The sequence below is a fragment of the Schistocerca serialis genome, chromosome 2 (assembly GCF_023864345.2).
Source record: "Schistocerca serialis cubense isolate TAMUIC-IGC-003099 chromosome 2, iqSchSeri2.2, whole genome shotgun sequence".
Taxonomy (NCBI): domain Eukaryota; kingdom Metazoa; phylum Arthropoda; class Insecta; order Orthoptera; family Acrididae; genus Schistocerca; species Schistocerca serialis.
In genome coordinates, this window is record NC_064639.1 from 725,710,795 (window position 1) to 725,724,338 (window position 13,544).

At 42.8% G+C, this 13,544-nt stretch overlaps 1 protein-coding gene across 3 annotated transcripts in view; it reads right to left on the minus strand.

The window, feature by feature from the left end:
* LOC126457930 (juvenile hormone esterase-like) overlaps positions 1 to 13,544 on the minus strand; it is a 561,537-nt gene that overhangs the window by 53,843 nt on the left and 494,150 nt on the right. The window lies entirely within an intron of this gene.

The window sequence follows — 13,544 nt, forward strand, 5'->3', positions numbered from 1 at the left end:
GGACATGATGGGAGACGCCACAGCTGATGCCGACTGGGAGTGACGGGCTGTTTAAAGGCCACCAAAACGTCCAAAATCGATGAATCTCAACACTGAAGTCGGGAAGAAGACGTATGAGAATTCTGCCCCAAGATGGTGGCTCTGGACTGCAGCTACTTGGGGTCCAGCCACAAGGCTTTCATTTGCTGCTTGTTTAATCTCAAAATAATGTGCTATTTTCAAAATATTGTCCAAGGAAGGGTAGTCTAGTTTAAGAGATGCAGTGTGTACTTCTGGGTCTCAAGCCAACTGAACCACTACATCTCAAATCAAAGAATTTGCATACAAAATTTTGCAAGCAGGATTTTTGCAAGTGAAGTCGCAATGTTGATTCAGTCCTTGCAAATCCATCACCCATCAGTGGAATGGCTGACAAGGTTGCTTGTTGTATCGATAAAACTCAAGGCACACTGCGACCACATGGAATCTTTGTGAATAATAATTTGATAGTAACAGACACATCTCCTTGAACGTGTGACAGGATTTGAGAGTAGAACCACCTTCTTTAATAAGAAAAATGTCTCTGGGGAAGACCAAGAAAGGAAGAATGACCATTGGAGTGCATCATTTGAAATCCACAAAGTGGCCAAGTGCTGTGTCCCAATCCTCTTTAGCAATGTTAAACCATGGGTAGTAAATGAGTGGGCTGTTCTTTGCCTGGAAACTGCCCACAGACTATTTGTGTTGGGAACCCTCAATCAGAAGGCAATCCATAAAAGCTGTATTTCCCGATGGAGCAAGTCAGTTTGCTGCTGCTGTTGTTGAAACTGCTATTGGAATCACTGATGTAACTGCTGCTGCAGGTACAGCTGTTGCTGTTGCTGTTTCAAAAGTTGCACAAGCTTTGTGTCCATGGGACACTGCTAATCTTTTACCTCACAGCCAAGTATTGTGACCAGAATTGAGTTAGACTGGGAACAGCTCAAGAACCTGCAGAGATTGGCCAACTGGTCGAGGGTATCAACAGCAAGTGTCCACAGAGTAAACAAGTGGACAACAGTGAGAGAAAGACAGACAATGGTGATGGCACTGTGGAATAACAAGTGCAATGATTAAACCAAAATTGAAAACCCTAAGATGTGGTGAATCCCAACTTGCAGTGAGATCAATACAACAACACAGTGAAATCATAACTGATGGATTGAACAGCTGCACTGCCGGCTTTAAAAAGCAGCTACAGGCACTGACAGGCCAGCAGGATGAACGTGTCTCCACAGCCAGTGCTGCAGTGGCAATAGCAGTGCTCACAGATCATAGTAATGCCATCTGGTGACTGTCATTGAGGTCCCACCACTTGGCTGTCAAATTCACTGGGCCAGGAGACCAGGTAAAGGAAGCTCAGAAAGCTGTAAATACAACAGCATTTTATTAAATTTTTTACGTGACTGGAATGAAATGAAATGATCATACGGCACTGTTGACTGGGAGGCTCCATTCGGAGACTTTCACCTCCTTTCAAGTTCTTGTAGATGGTACAAATGTGAGGAAACTTCACTTATTATAATGTTTAATGTTCCAGAGTTTCTACAGCATGAGGGAGGTGAGGGATGGGGGTCAGGGCTAAGGGCAGTGAGTGAGTGAGTGAGTGAGAGAGAGAGAGAGAGAGAGAGAGAGAGAGAGAGAGAGAGAGAGCACACACGTGCGCGCACGCACGCACACGGAGTCCCGGATCCCTTCCCTGCTCCCATCCCAGTACTAAAACACTTTCACTTCTACCCATGCACCCACTGGTCTTTTTTAACTCTCCTTTTCATAATATTGTCTTTTTTTTAAATAAAAATGTTGTATTATACTTGCCATGTCTGATATGATAGATTACACCACATTAATTCAATATGGAACATTGTCAGAAAAGAGAGAGAGAGAGAGAGAGAGAGAGAGAGAGAGAGAGAGAGAGAGGAGGGGGGGGGGGGGAGGAGGGGTAAGTGCCAAGTTTACTAGTGTGGGTAATCAGAATATTAAAACGAAAAGTATATATGTATAGCAGATATTTAATGCAATGTATGCATATTGTTCAGTCTTCATAAACTTCAAAAAATTTGTGGTTTCATATTCAGATTAAAACGTGCTATAGCCCAAATAGTATAGAATAAGTGTGATCTCACACCATAATTTGAAACAATCTAGGAAACTGATGTACCAAGGAGTTATTTCCTTGCCTGTGTAATTATGGGTTACCTAGCAACTCACAAATTCTAATTACGAGACAACATTATGAAAAGGACATACTGCTATTTGCCACAAAGATGACACTGAATTGCAGACAGGCATGACAAAAAGACTGTTACATACAAGCTTTTTGCTAAACTTCCACAGCAAAGAAAAACACACACACATTCAAACAAGTAAGCCCACCTCACAAACACATGACTACTATACCTGGTCACTCTGGCAAGACTGCAACAGAAACGTGTTGAATGAGAGTGGAAAGTAGAGGAGTAGAGAAGAGGAAAAAAGATGATGGGTGTGCCAGCAGAGAGCAGCGCACAGTGAGAGTAAGGGGAAGCGAATTGTGAGGAGGTGACAGGACAGAGGGAGCAGAAACAGTTGAGAGGGGAGTGTGGGGAGAGTAGGTTACCACTGGTGCTGGAGGAAATGATTCAGATCACCTGGGCCACAAAGCAGCCATTGAAATGAAGCTTGTTACGTACAGCAACATGTGCCACAGGGTGATCCACTTTGCTCTTGTCCACAGTTTGGCAGTGGACATTTGTCCTGGTGGATAGATGGTTGGCTGTCATACCTTGATTCCAATAGAGCTGATATATGGCATGGCTGCTTTCACAGGTGGCCAGCATCAGATGGGATGAGCTAAGCACATGACAGGACTGGAACAGGAAGTGCTAGGTGGGTGGATGGGGCAGGTCTTGCACCTGGGTTTTCCACAGATGTATGATCTCTGTGGGGAGGGGTTGGGATGGGGAGTGGCATAGGGAAGGACGAGGATATTGTGGAGGTTGGGTGGGCAACGGAGTACCACTTTATGAGGGGTGGGAAGGATTCACTGGTTGGTTTGGGAATAAAGGGACCAAACTACAGTGTCATCAGTCCCAGTGGGAAGGATATGGGTAAAATGTCCCTAATTGGAGGGTATGATGATAGATAATCAAAGCCCTGATGAAGGATGTGGTTCAGTCGTTCCAGTCTGGGATGATATTGGGTGATGAAAGGGATGCTCCTTTGTAGCCGGTTCTTGGAGATGGTTGGAATATTGGGGAGCATGGGTATATGGCACAGGAAATCAGTTTGTGGCATAGTTCTGGGAGATAGTCCCTGTATGTGGAAGTTTTTATGAGACTGTCAACATATGTGAGCAAGGAAGCTTCCATCACTGCAGATACACTCTCCAGGTGGCCAAGCTGTATGGGAGGGATTTTTTGGTGTGGAAGGGATGTCAACTGTCTAAATGTATGTAGTGTTGGTGGTTGGTGAGTTTAATGTGGACAGAGGTGGGGGATGGAGCTATCAGAGAAGGGTTTTGGGAAGCTAAGATTTCCTCTAGGCAGCCCATAAACAGATTGATTGGCATAGGACAATGCAATGCAGGTGCCCATGGCTGTGTCGTGGGTTTGTTTGTATACCTTCCCTTCAAAAGAAAAGTAGTTGGATGTTAGGATGTGGTTAGTAAGGTGTATGAGGAATGAGGTAGTGTATTTTGAGTCTGAAGGACACTGGGAGACGTAGTGTTCAATAGTGGCAAGACCATGGGCATGACAGAGGCTGGTGTACAGGGAAATGGCATCAACAGTGACGAGTAGGGATTCAAGAAGTAAAGGAGTGGGAATGGTGGAGAGTTGGTGAAGGAAGTAGTTTTTATACTTGCTGTGGGAGATTAGATTTTGGGCAATAGGTTGGAAGTGTTGGTCAATGAGAGCAGAAATTCTTTCAATAGGACCAAAATAACCAGCTAAAATTGGGCAACCAGGGTTATTGGGTTTGTGGATTTTGGTGAGCACATAGAAGGTGGATGTGCAGGGAGCCATAGGAATGAGGAGAGAAATAGATTCAGGGAAGAGGGTCTGGGAATGGCATAAGTCTAACCGAGAATGTGAAGTCGTGTTGCACTTCTGGGATAGGGTGACTGTGGAGAGTTTATAGTTAGTGGTGTGAGAGAACTGGCAGGGGCCTTCTGCCTGGAAGTCACTGCAGTTCATAACAACAGTTGTAGAACCTTCGTCTGCAGGTAGGATGATAAGGTCAGGATCTGTTTCAAGGCTGTGTGTGGCTATCCTTTCTTCTGCCAAAAGTCTGGATTTCTGTGACCTGGACAAGAATGGTGAGGCCAAGTAAGTTGGGAGATGAGGAATTCCTGGAAAATGACCAGGGGTTGGTTTAGGTGAGAGGGAATCACAGTTGGATGATGATGTGAACTGGCAGAGGCAGGGTTCAATGTTAGGATTAAGTTGGCTTTGACTGGAAGGATTGGTGGCAAACAAGTGTTTCCATTGCAGGGATTGAGAGATGGAGAGTAGGTCTTTGACAAGTCCAATATGTTTAAATTTGGATGTAGGGCTCAAGATGAGGCATCTGAATAGGACTGAAACTTCTGTGAGGATTTTAGTGGAAAGGTTGAACAAAGTGTTCTGGGATTGTTTTGGCTCAGGATTTAGTGGAGTGTTGGAAGGGAGTATTGTGGAACGTGGCAAGCAGAAAATGTCAGCTAGGCAGGGTCTGGGTGCTATGAGCGGTTGATAAGGAGGAATACTGAGGGTAAGACAGTGGTTGGATAGTGATGCCCCAAGGCAGTAGTAAGATATCGGTAGGTTGGATAACTTACACAGTTTGTACCTGGAATGCTCTTCTAGATGCTGGAGTGCAAGGGATTCAGTTTCCGATATGTGATCTACGTAGGAGGGCCTGCACGGTAGAAGCATGTCGCAGAGGTGGCAGAGTTGGCCTTTGATGCCTGTGCCATGGTGATGTGTTTTTCCAGTACCAGGTTTGTGAGGGATCGGGAAGGAGGGGTGGGCTCCAGAGAGAAGCATCCTTATCATTTCACCATTGGGGGGGGGGGGGGGGGGGGAGGAGGAGGGGAGGAGGAAAGGGGAGATTCCATGGTGTAGCCAGCATTCAAGGATCCAGTGTAGAAAGTTGGAGAAGGAGTCCACTGTGGCAGGAATGGCATTGAGGTAGTGGAAAATGACATAGGAAATGGGCAAATGAAGGCAGTGAGTGGTTGTGAGGGGCGCTGGATAGTAGGGAAAGGCACACAAAAATATATCTAGATATGCAAAAATACATACAAATACATACAGTGTGCGCAAGTACATAAAATATGTCAAAAATGCATGAAAAAAGAACAATGGATGAGATATGGGAGAATGCACATGCTGGGATCAGGAAGGAGGGGGATGGTGGAGGAATCAGTTAGATTCACAGGTTCGTGTGGCACAGGTACGTGTGGAAAATAACACGCAAAAATATGACAGATGAGGGTGAAATGTTATTGATAGGAATGATTATACTTGTAATTATGAGCGGAAAGAATTTGGGGCATGAGATGCTGCACTAGCAGTCCACATGGTTACGGAGCCATGTACTCTATGTGGATGAGACAATTAATACAGCACAACTGGAACAGTGCACACTTTTTAAGCAATGAAAACAGACATAGTAGAAGAGAGAGAAAGGACACTAAGTAGAATAGTGTTTTAGAGGAAAAAGTAACAAAGGAAAACATCAATGGGTTGTGGGATGGAAGAAAAGCTGTTAGGTAAACTCAAATAATGGCAAGTCCAGTTTGGGATATGAACAATGTCATTTAAAGGATAGATTGCTACTCACCGTAAAGATGGCACGTTGAGTTGCAGACAGGTATGATGAAATGAGTGTTTATATATATAATCCATCCATCAAGCATTTGCTATTCCAGTCCTGTCATGGGCTTATCCTACCCCATTAGAGGCCAGGCCACCTGTAAAAGCAGCCATGCCACATATCAGCTCTGCTGCAATCATTTCTCAGCTTTTTATATTGGTGTGATTACTAACCACCAGGATGAATGGCTACCACCCCACACTGTGGCAGAACATGCTATAGTACATAACATGCTTCATTTCAATGGTTGCTTCATGACCTGGGCCATCTGGATGCTTCCCTCCACCAGCACCAGATGGGAGTTATCCTTACAACACATTCTCTGCTCCCAAAATCATTCTACCACGGTCCAGCCAACTGTTTCCACACTTTCAGTCCTGTCACCTACTCACAATTTGCCTCCTCTCACCATGATTGTGTGCAACTATCTGCTAGTGAATTCAGCAGTCTTTTCCCCTTATCTCCTCCTCTTCTTTCCACTCTCCATCTCCCCCCTCCCCTGCCTCCCCCCTCAGCCCCCTTACACTGCACCTGGCAGCCCTGTCCTGTCACACCCAGTCCCTGTATGCACCGCCACGCAACACCGATTCCTCTTCTCCCACCTGTACCCTGCTATACCTTACCACCCTCCCCCCAAACTCAAGGGCCATGTTCCAGACTGTTGCTCCTGTTTGACACATTTCTGTTGCAGTCTGGCCAGAGAGAGCATTCATGTGTAAGTGACGTGTGCTTGCTTGTGAGAATGTGTGTATGTTTTCTATTCTGGAGAAGGCTTTGGCCAAAGGCTTATATGCAAGAATCTTTTTGTCATGCCTGTCTGCAACTCAACATATCACCTTTACAGTAAATAGTCATCTATTGTTTTCATGATACAGGGTGTTTATAAATGAATAATCTGCATTTTAACACTTTATAATATTTATTATATTAAACTTACAGTTATAAATGATATGTCAAATGAAAGAACAACTCAAACAGTTTTACCAAAACCTTATAAAAGTTCAATGTGAGCACCATTTGTCACGCGGCACACATCAAGTCTATAGCCAAGTTCTTCCCAAACATTGATCAGTGTATCTTCAGTGATTGTAGCAACAGCTGCGGAGGCATGTACACACGATCCTTGATGAAGCCCCAAAGGAAAAAAATCGCATGGCATTAGTTGAACGTGGAGGCCATGCAAAGCAAGCCCTGTCATTGGTCCCCTTGTGCCCTATCCAGCACTTCGGTACAGACTTGATGTGTGCCGTGTGACAAATGGTGCTCACATTGAACATTTATAAGGTTCTTGTTAAACTGTTTGAGTTGTTCTTTCATTTGACATATCATTTATAACTGTAAGTTTAATATAATAAATATTATAAAGCGTTAAAACCCCGATATTCATTTATAAACATGCTGTATTATTTATATTCCAACCTGGACTTTCCACTGTTTGATTTTCCGTAACAGCTTATCTTCCGACCCACAACCCATTGATGTTTACCTTTGTTAGTTTTCTTTAAAACACTACTCTACTCAGTGTCCACTCTTTCTCTTCTTTCCTGTGTTTTCTCATTGCCTTACAAACCGCAGACCCTCAGAGCCACACTGTACCAACAGCCTTGCCCACTCACAATGCACAGTCGTGTACCATGCCCCAAATTCTTCCTGCCCATAATTACGGGTATAATTATTCTACTGATCACATTTCCTCCTCATCCTCTCATATCCTCTCATGTTTTATTTTCTGCACCTGCCTGTGCCACATAAACTTGTGAACCTAACCAATCACACTCCCCCTTTTCGTGATCCCATGTTGTTTCTCCCATAACTCATCTGTCCTTTCTCCCACGTTTTTCACATTTTTGTGCATATTTTTTGCATATTATACATAATTTATGTGTCCTTTTTTGTTATCCAGCTCCCCTCACAATGACCTAACACCTCCATTTGCCTTTTCTTATGTAACTTCATGTTTCCAAAATGCCATCTCTATCACAATGGATTCCTGCTCCATCTTTCTGTACCAGTTCAGAAAAGTATCCCTTTCCCAGTCTAAAACCCTGCCTTATCTCCTGTTCCTGAAATGCTACCTAAACCATGCCGCCCCCCCCCCCCTACCCCAAAGGCCTAATTGTAATAATTCCCTTCTCTGGATGCCACCTCTCCTTTCACAACAACCTTCACCTTTTCATATTCCACCAGCCCCTGTCCCTCACAAACTTCATACTGCAACAACACATCTCCATGTCACAGGCATCCCAGAACCACTTCTGTTCCCTCTGCAATACTCTGCTACTATGCACTCCCTACTCCATATACTAAGGTGACAAAAGTTATTGAATAGGGACATGCACTTATACAGACGGTGGTATTATCATGCACACAAGGTATAAAAGGGCAGTGCATTGGCAGAGATGTTATCTGTATTCAACTGATTCATGTGACATCACCTGCAACGGCTCTCTGGATTCATGATAATATCAGTTGGACCCTAGATGACTGAAAAACTGTGGCCTGGCCATATAAGTACCAATGTCAGTTGGTAAGAGTTGATGGTAGGGTGCAGATCCCAGGAAGCCATGGGCCAAAGTTGACAACAAGGCACTGTGCAAGCTGGCAGTGGGATCATAATGGTGTGGGCTCTGTTTATGTGGAATGAACTGTGTCCTCTGGTCAAACTGAACTGATCATTGACCAGAAAAGGTTATGTTCAGCTGCTTGGAGACCATTTGCAGTCATTTATGGACTTCATGTTTCGAAACAACATTGGAATTGTTATGAATGACAATGTACCACTTCACGTTGCCACAACCATTTGCAATTAGTTTGAAGAACATTCTGGACAACTGATTGAAGATTCTTGCCACCCAGATTGCCCAAAATGAATCCCATTGAACATTTACGGGACATAATTGGGAGATAAGTTCATGCATAAAGTCCTGCTCCAGCAACCCTTTCACAATTATGGGCAGCTATAGAGACAGCATGTTCAATATTTCTGCAGGGGACTTCCAATGACTTGTTGAGTCCATTCCATGTTGAGTTCCTGCAATACGCAGGTCAAAAAGAGATCCGACACAATATTAGGAGCTATCCCATGACTTTTGTCACCTCAGTGTACATCACATCTCAAAAACTGAATCCTTTGCACTCCAGCTCTTAGAAGAGCATTCCAGGCACCCCCTCCATTAAGTTATGCAGCCTGCTAACTGACACCTTGGAGCACCAATATCCAACTGCTATCCTACTCATATTGTTCCTTCCTGTCAACCCCTCATAGCACCCAGACCATGCCTAGCTGACCTTTTCAGCTTGCTTCATTCCCCCAACACTTCACTAAATCCAAGGGCAAAACAATTTCACAACACTGTTGTTAACCTTTCCACCAAAATCTTCAACCCACAGAAGTGTCAGTACTCTCCACAGGCCTCACCTTCAGCCCTACACCCAAATTTAACCATGTATGACTTGTCAGAGACCTACTCTCATTCTCCTGATCCCTGCAATGGAAACACTTGTTTGCCACCAATCCTTCCAACCAAAGCCAAACTAATCCCAACACTTAACCCTTCTCTACCATTTCACATCACCATCAAACTGTGATCGTCCCCTCATCCCACGTATCTACCACCTGGTCACTTTCCAGGCATCCCTTACTTCAAATTTTGCCTCACCATCCTTCCCCTGGCCCCAGAACATCAACACAGTAGCAGAAGCAAGGACAGCCATACATAGCCTGAAAACAAATCCTGACCTTATCATCCTACCTGCAGACAAAGGTTCCACCCCTGTCATTATGAACCACAGTGACTACCTGGTGGAAGGCCTCCACCAATTGTCTGACACCTCTAACTATAAACTGTGCCACTGTAATCCCATTCCAGAAGCAAATAATAACCTACGCGCACACACACACACACACACACACACACACACACACACACACACACACACACACACACACACACTTCTGTTAAGTTCCCAAAAGCCACAAACCCAATAACCCTAGATGTCCCATTGCAGCTGATTGTTAACAAAAATCTAGCCCCCCCCACATCAACACATTCTCCACTCCTAAATCATCCCAGCCTCAACCTATAGTAACCTACAGTCCTCCCCACCTCTCAGCTCCTCAGGGTTTGCTCTCCTAACCCTCACTGTGCACTGCTTTCTGCAGGTGCACCCACCAGTTTTCACCCTTTTTCTTCTCACGTTTCCACTCAGTGTTCCTCACCCCTCCCCGCCCCCAACCGCCAGACACAGCACCTGGCAGCCCTAGACCGCCACCATCTACTCACTTTAAATTCTGCGCCAGGCAGTGCCGATTCCAATTCCCCCAACTGTATCCTGCTATGCCTCTGCCTCCACTACCATGTTTGGACTGTTGCTCCTGTTCAACACATTTCTATTGCAGTCTGGCAAGATGGGCTGGAGATTACAGTTGTGTGTGAGATGTGCTTGTTTGTGTGAACGTGTGCTCTTCCCCCCTGAAGAAGGCATTGGCCAAAAGCTTTTATGTTTATATGAAGCAGTCTTTTCGTCTTGTCCATCTGCAACTCAATGCGTCATGGTTACGGTGAGTAATGCTCTATCCTTTTCATAATATTGTTTATATTCCAACCGGGACTTTCTGTTGTTTAACTGCCATTCTAGTATGACAACTACTTACAGGGTCACTAACTGCATAAAGATAACACTTTTCACGATTTGTTTAAGACAATCAATTGTGTGCTTATGCTACCCTGCTATGGAAATTGCCTATTTAGGGTAATAAACACTCAATATTTTTGCTTGGTTCACTTCCTATTTAAGCACAAGTGATGTAAGTATTTGCGCTATGTGGTGTAAGTACGAAGGACATTTGAAAAGTCCGTGCAAAAATAAAAACTACTTACATGTTTGGGGTAAACCTTTATTATTTTTCAACATAATCTCCTTTTAGACTTACACACTTCATCCAACGCTGTTCTAATTTGTTGATCCCTTCCGAAAAATAGGAATTGTCCAAGTCTGCAAAACAGCTATTAGTTGCTGGAATCACCTCCTCATTTGAATAAAATCTTTGTCCCACCAGCCATTTCTTCAAATTGGGGAACAAATAGTAGTCTGAGGGAGCCAAATCTGGAGAATAGGGGGGATGTGAAATGAGTTGGAATCCTATTTCCATTAATTTTGTGACCAAAACTGCTGAGGTGTGTGCTGGTGCATTGTCATGATGGAAAAGGACTTTTTTGATGTCGAATTGCCGGTGTTTTTCTTGCAGTTCAGTTCTCAAATGGTCCAGTAGCGATTAATAATATGCACCTGTAATAGTTTTACCCTTTTCCAGATAGTCGATGAGGATTATCCCTTGCGAATCCCGAAAGACAGCCGCCATAACCTTTCCGGCCGAAGGAATACGCTTCATCTTTTTTGGTGCAGATTCTCCCTTGGTAACCCATTGTTTAGATTGTTGTTTGGTCTCAGGAGTATAGTAATGTATCCATGTTTCATCCACAGTGATGAAACGACGCCTAAAGTCCTTCAGATTCTTCCTGAACAGCTGCAAACAATCCTTGCAACACTTCACACGATTCCGTTTTTGGACAAGCGTGAGCAATCGTGGAACCCATCTTGCGGATAGCTTTCTCATGTCCAAATGTTTATGCAAAATATTATGTACCTGTTGATTCAAGATGCCCACAGCACTAGCAATCCCACGCACCTTAACACTTCTGTCATCATCATATCATGGATTTTATCAATAATTTCTGGAGTCTTAACCTCCACAGGGCATCCAGAACGCTCAGCATCACTTTTGCCTATAAGGCCACACTGAAAATTTTGAAACCACTTATAAACTGTTCTAATCGAAAGGTGCAGAGTCACCGTATTGTTTATCAAGCTTTTCTTTACTCTCCTGAGGCGTTTTACCTTTCATAAAGTAATGTTTAATCACCACACGAAATTCTTTTTCGTCTATTTTTTAACAATCACTCGACTTCCTTGATTCACATGTCAAACACAAAGAAAAAGACCAACATGGCTGAAACTTGGTGTGCGTTCTTTCCAAAGATGCTACTAACTAAACATGACCTTGATACGTGCCAGTGGTGCCACCTCTCTGACTTTGCATGGACTTTTCAAATGCCCCTCGTAATTCAAGGAGCGAAGCTGCATTACTTGTATGGGGAGAAATTACACAGGGTTTACCATAAAGTACAAACATCTGCTCCGCTCTTCAAATGTTAATGACCTACCACATCATTCGAAACTGATGACAGAATTAGATTCCCCCCCCCCCCCCCCTTCTTCTTCTTCTTCTTCTTCTTCTTCTTCTTCTTCTTCTCTACGTAACAAATACTGTTACTATACTACGGAAAGAAGCCTCACTATAGAAAATATCCAATTATGTTTCGGCCAAAGTTACTATCTTATCTCATATAGCTGGATTTGTCTTATACTTTAAAAAATTGCAGTTGATGCTGTCCTGTACATTAAAAAGTATATAATCATTAATGGCTAAAATACAGCAACAAGAGGAAGTGGACACGACAAAGAGTACTGTAAGTCAAATGCAATTACATAGTGCAAACAGGATGTCTCTCTACTTACAAAGATGTCTGCGACACAAAAGTATTATTATTATTATTATTATTATTATTAGTAGTAGTAGTAGTAGTAGTAGTACTAGTACTGGCAGTAAAGACCAACTCTGTATTTTTATTTGAATTACTGTCTTTATCTTAGCCATCCATATTCCTGTTTCTAATGTCATCTACCACCTCTCATAAGGTCACCATCTCAGTCTCTGTTTTTTCTTATCACTTAGATTCCAACAGAAAACTTCCTTGGACCATTTACCACTCATTTATGTACCCATATTCATTTGTATACTTACATATTCTCCACAATCACTTTTCATTTTGTTAAACCATAATTATGTCTTTCATATCATTCATACCAATGAAAATATTTCACCTGAAAATTTATATACTTTTTATGTGTTGCATTTGTTACATTTTTAACACTCTGGTTTGAAGGCAGTTCAGTTCACTGCAAATAAAATAAAATTAATTTTCAGAACCTTCAAATACCTGACTTGAGATTTTATGAAATTCTAAATAACAGGTTATTATCTGCCTTCAAAGTTTTTACATTGTTTTGACCATGTTCCCCTTGTTCAGAATGCGGATCCTGTTACGTGAAAATCATTGGCCATTAACTACCGATTTTGATTTTCCTACTGATTGTATGATCATCATGTCACTTGGTAGATACTTGACCCTATTATGAAAACACAATATAGCTTATATTTTGGATTCTAGGTAAATCTTCGCTACATTTGAGCAGGTTGTCATTTTCACTCTTTCACATACAACACTGAACATGCAGTGGAAAGCATGGAGAGAAGAAATTTTCATTTCTTCCCCTCTATTGAGCTGCTGCCTTCCTATCTACTCAGCTTCTATACTTATCATTAAGATGTGTGTACCTGATATGCTCTTAATGTTTTAGTTATAATTAGTAAATGTACAGGCTATGTTAAACTTTAAATTTTTGTGATACCTAAGTAGTAAGATTTGATTCCTTAAAATGAAGCCAACATTTTTTCCACATTTTTAACTGAACAAATTCTATATCTTGAAAGGATATGTGAACAACAGTAATGTTGCACTTTTTCTCAAGTAACAAAAATGGTTAGTATCTTCTGGGGGAAGAGA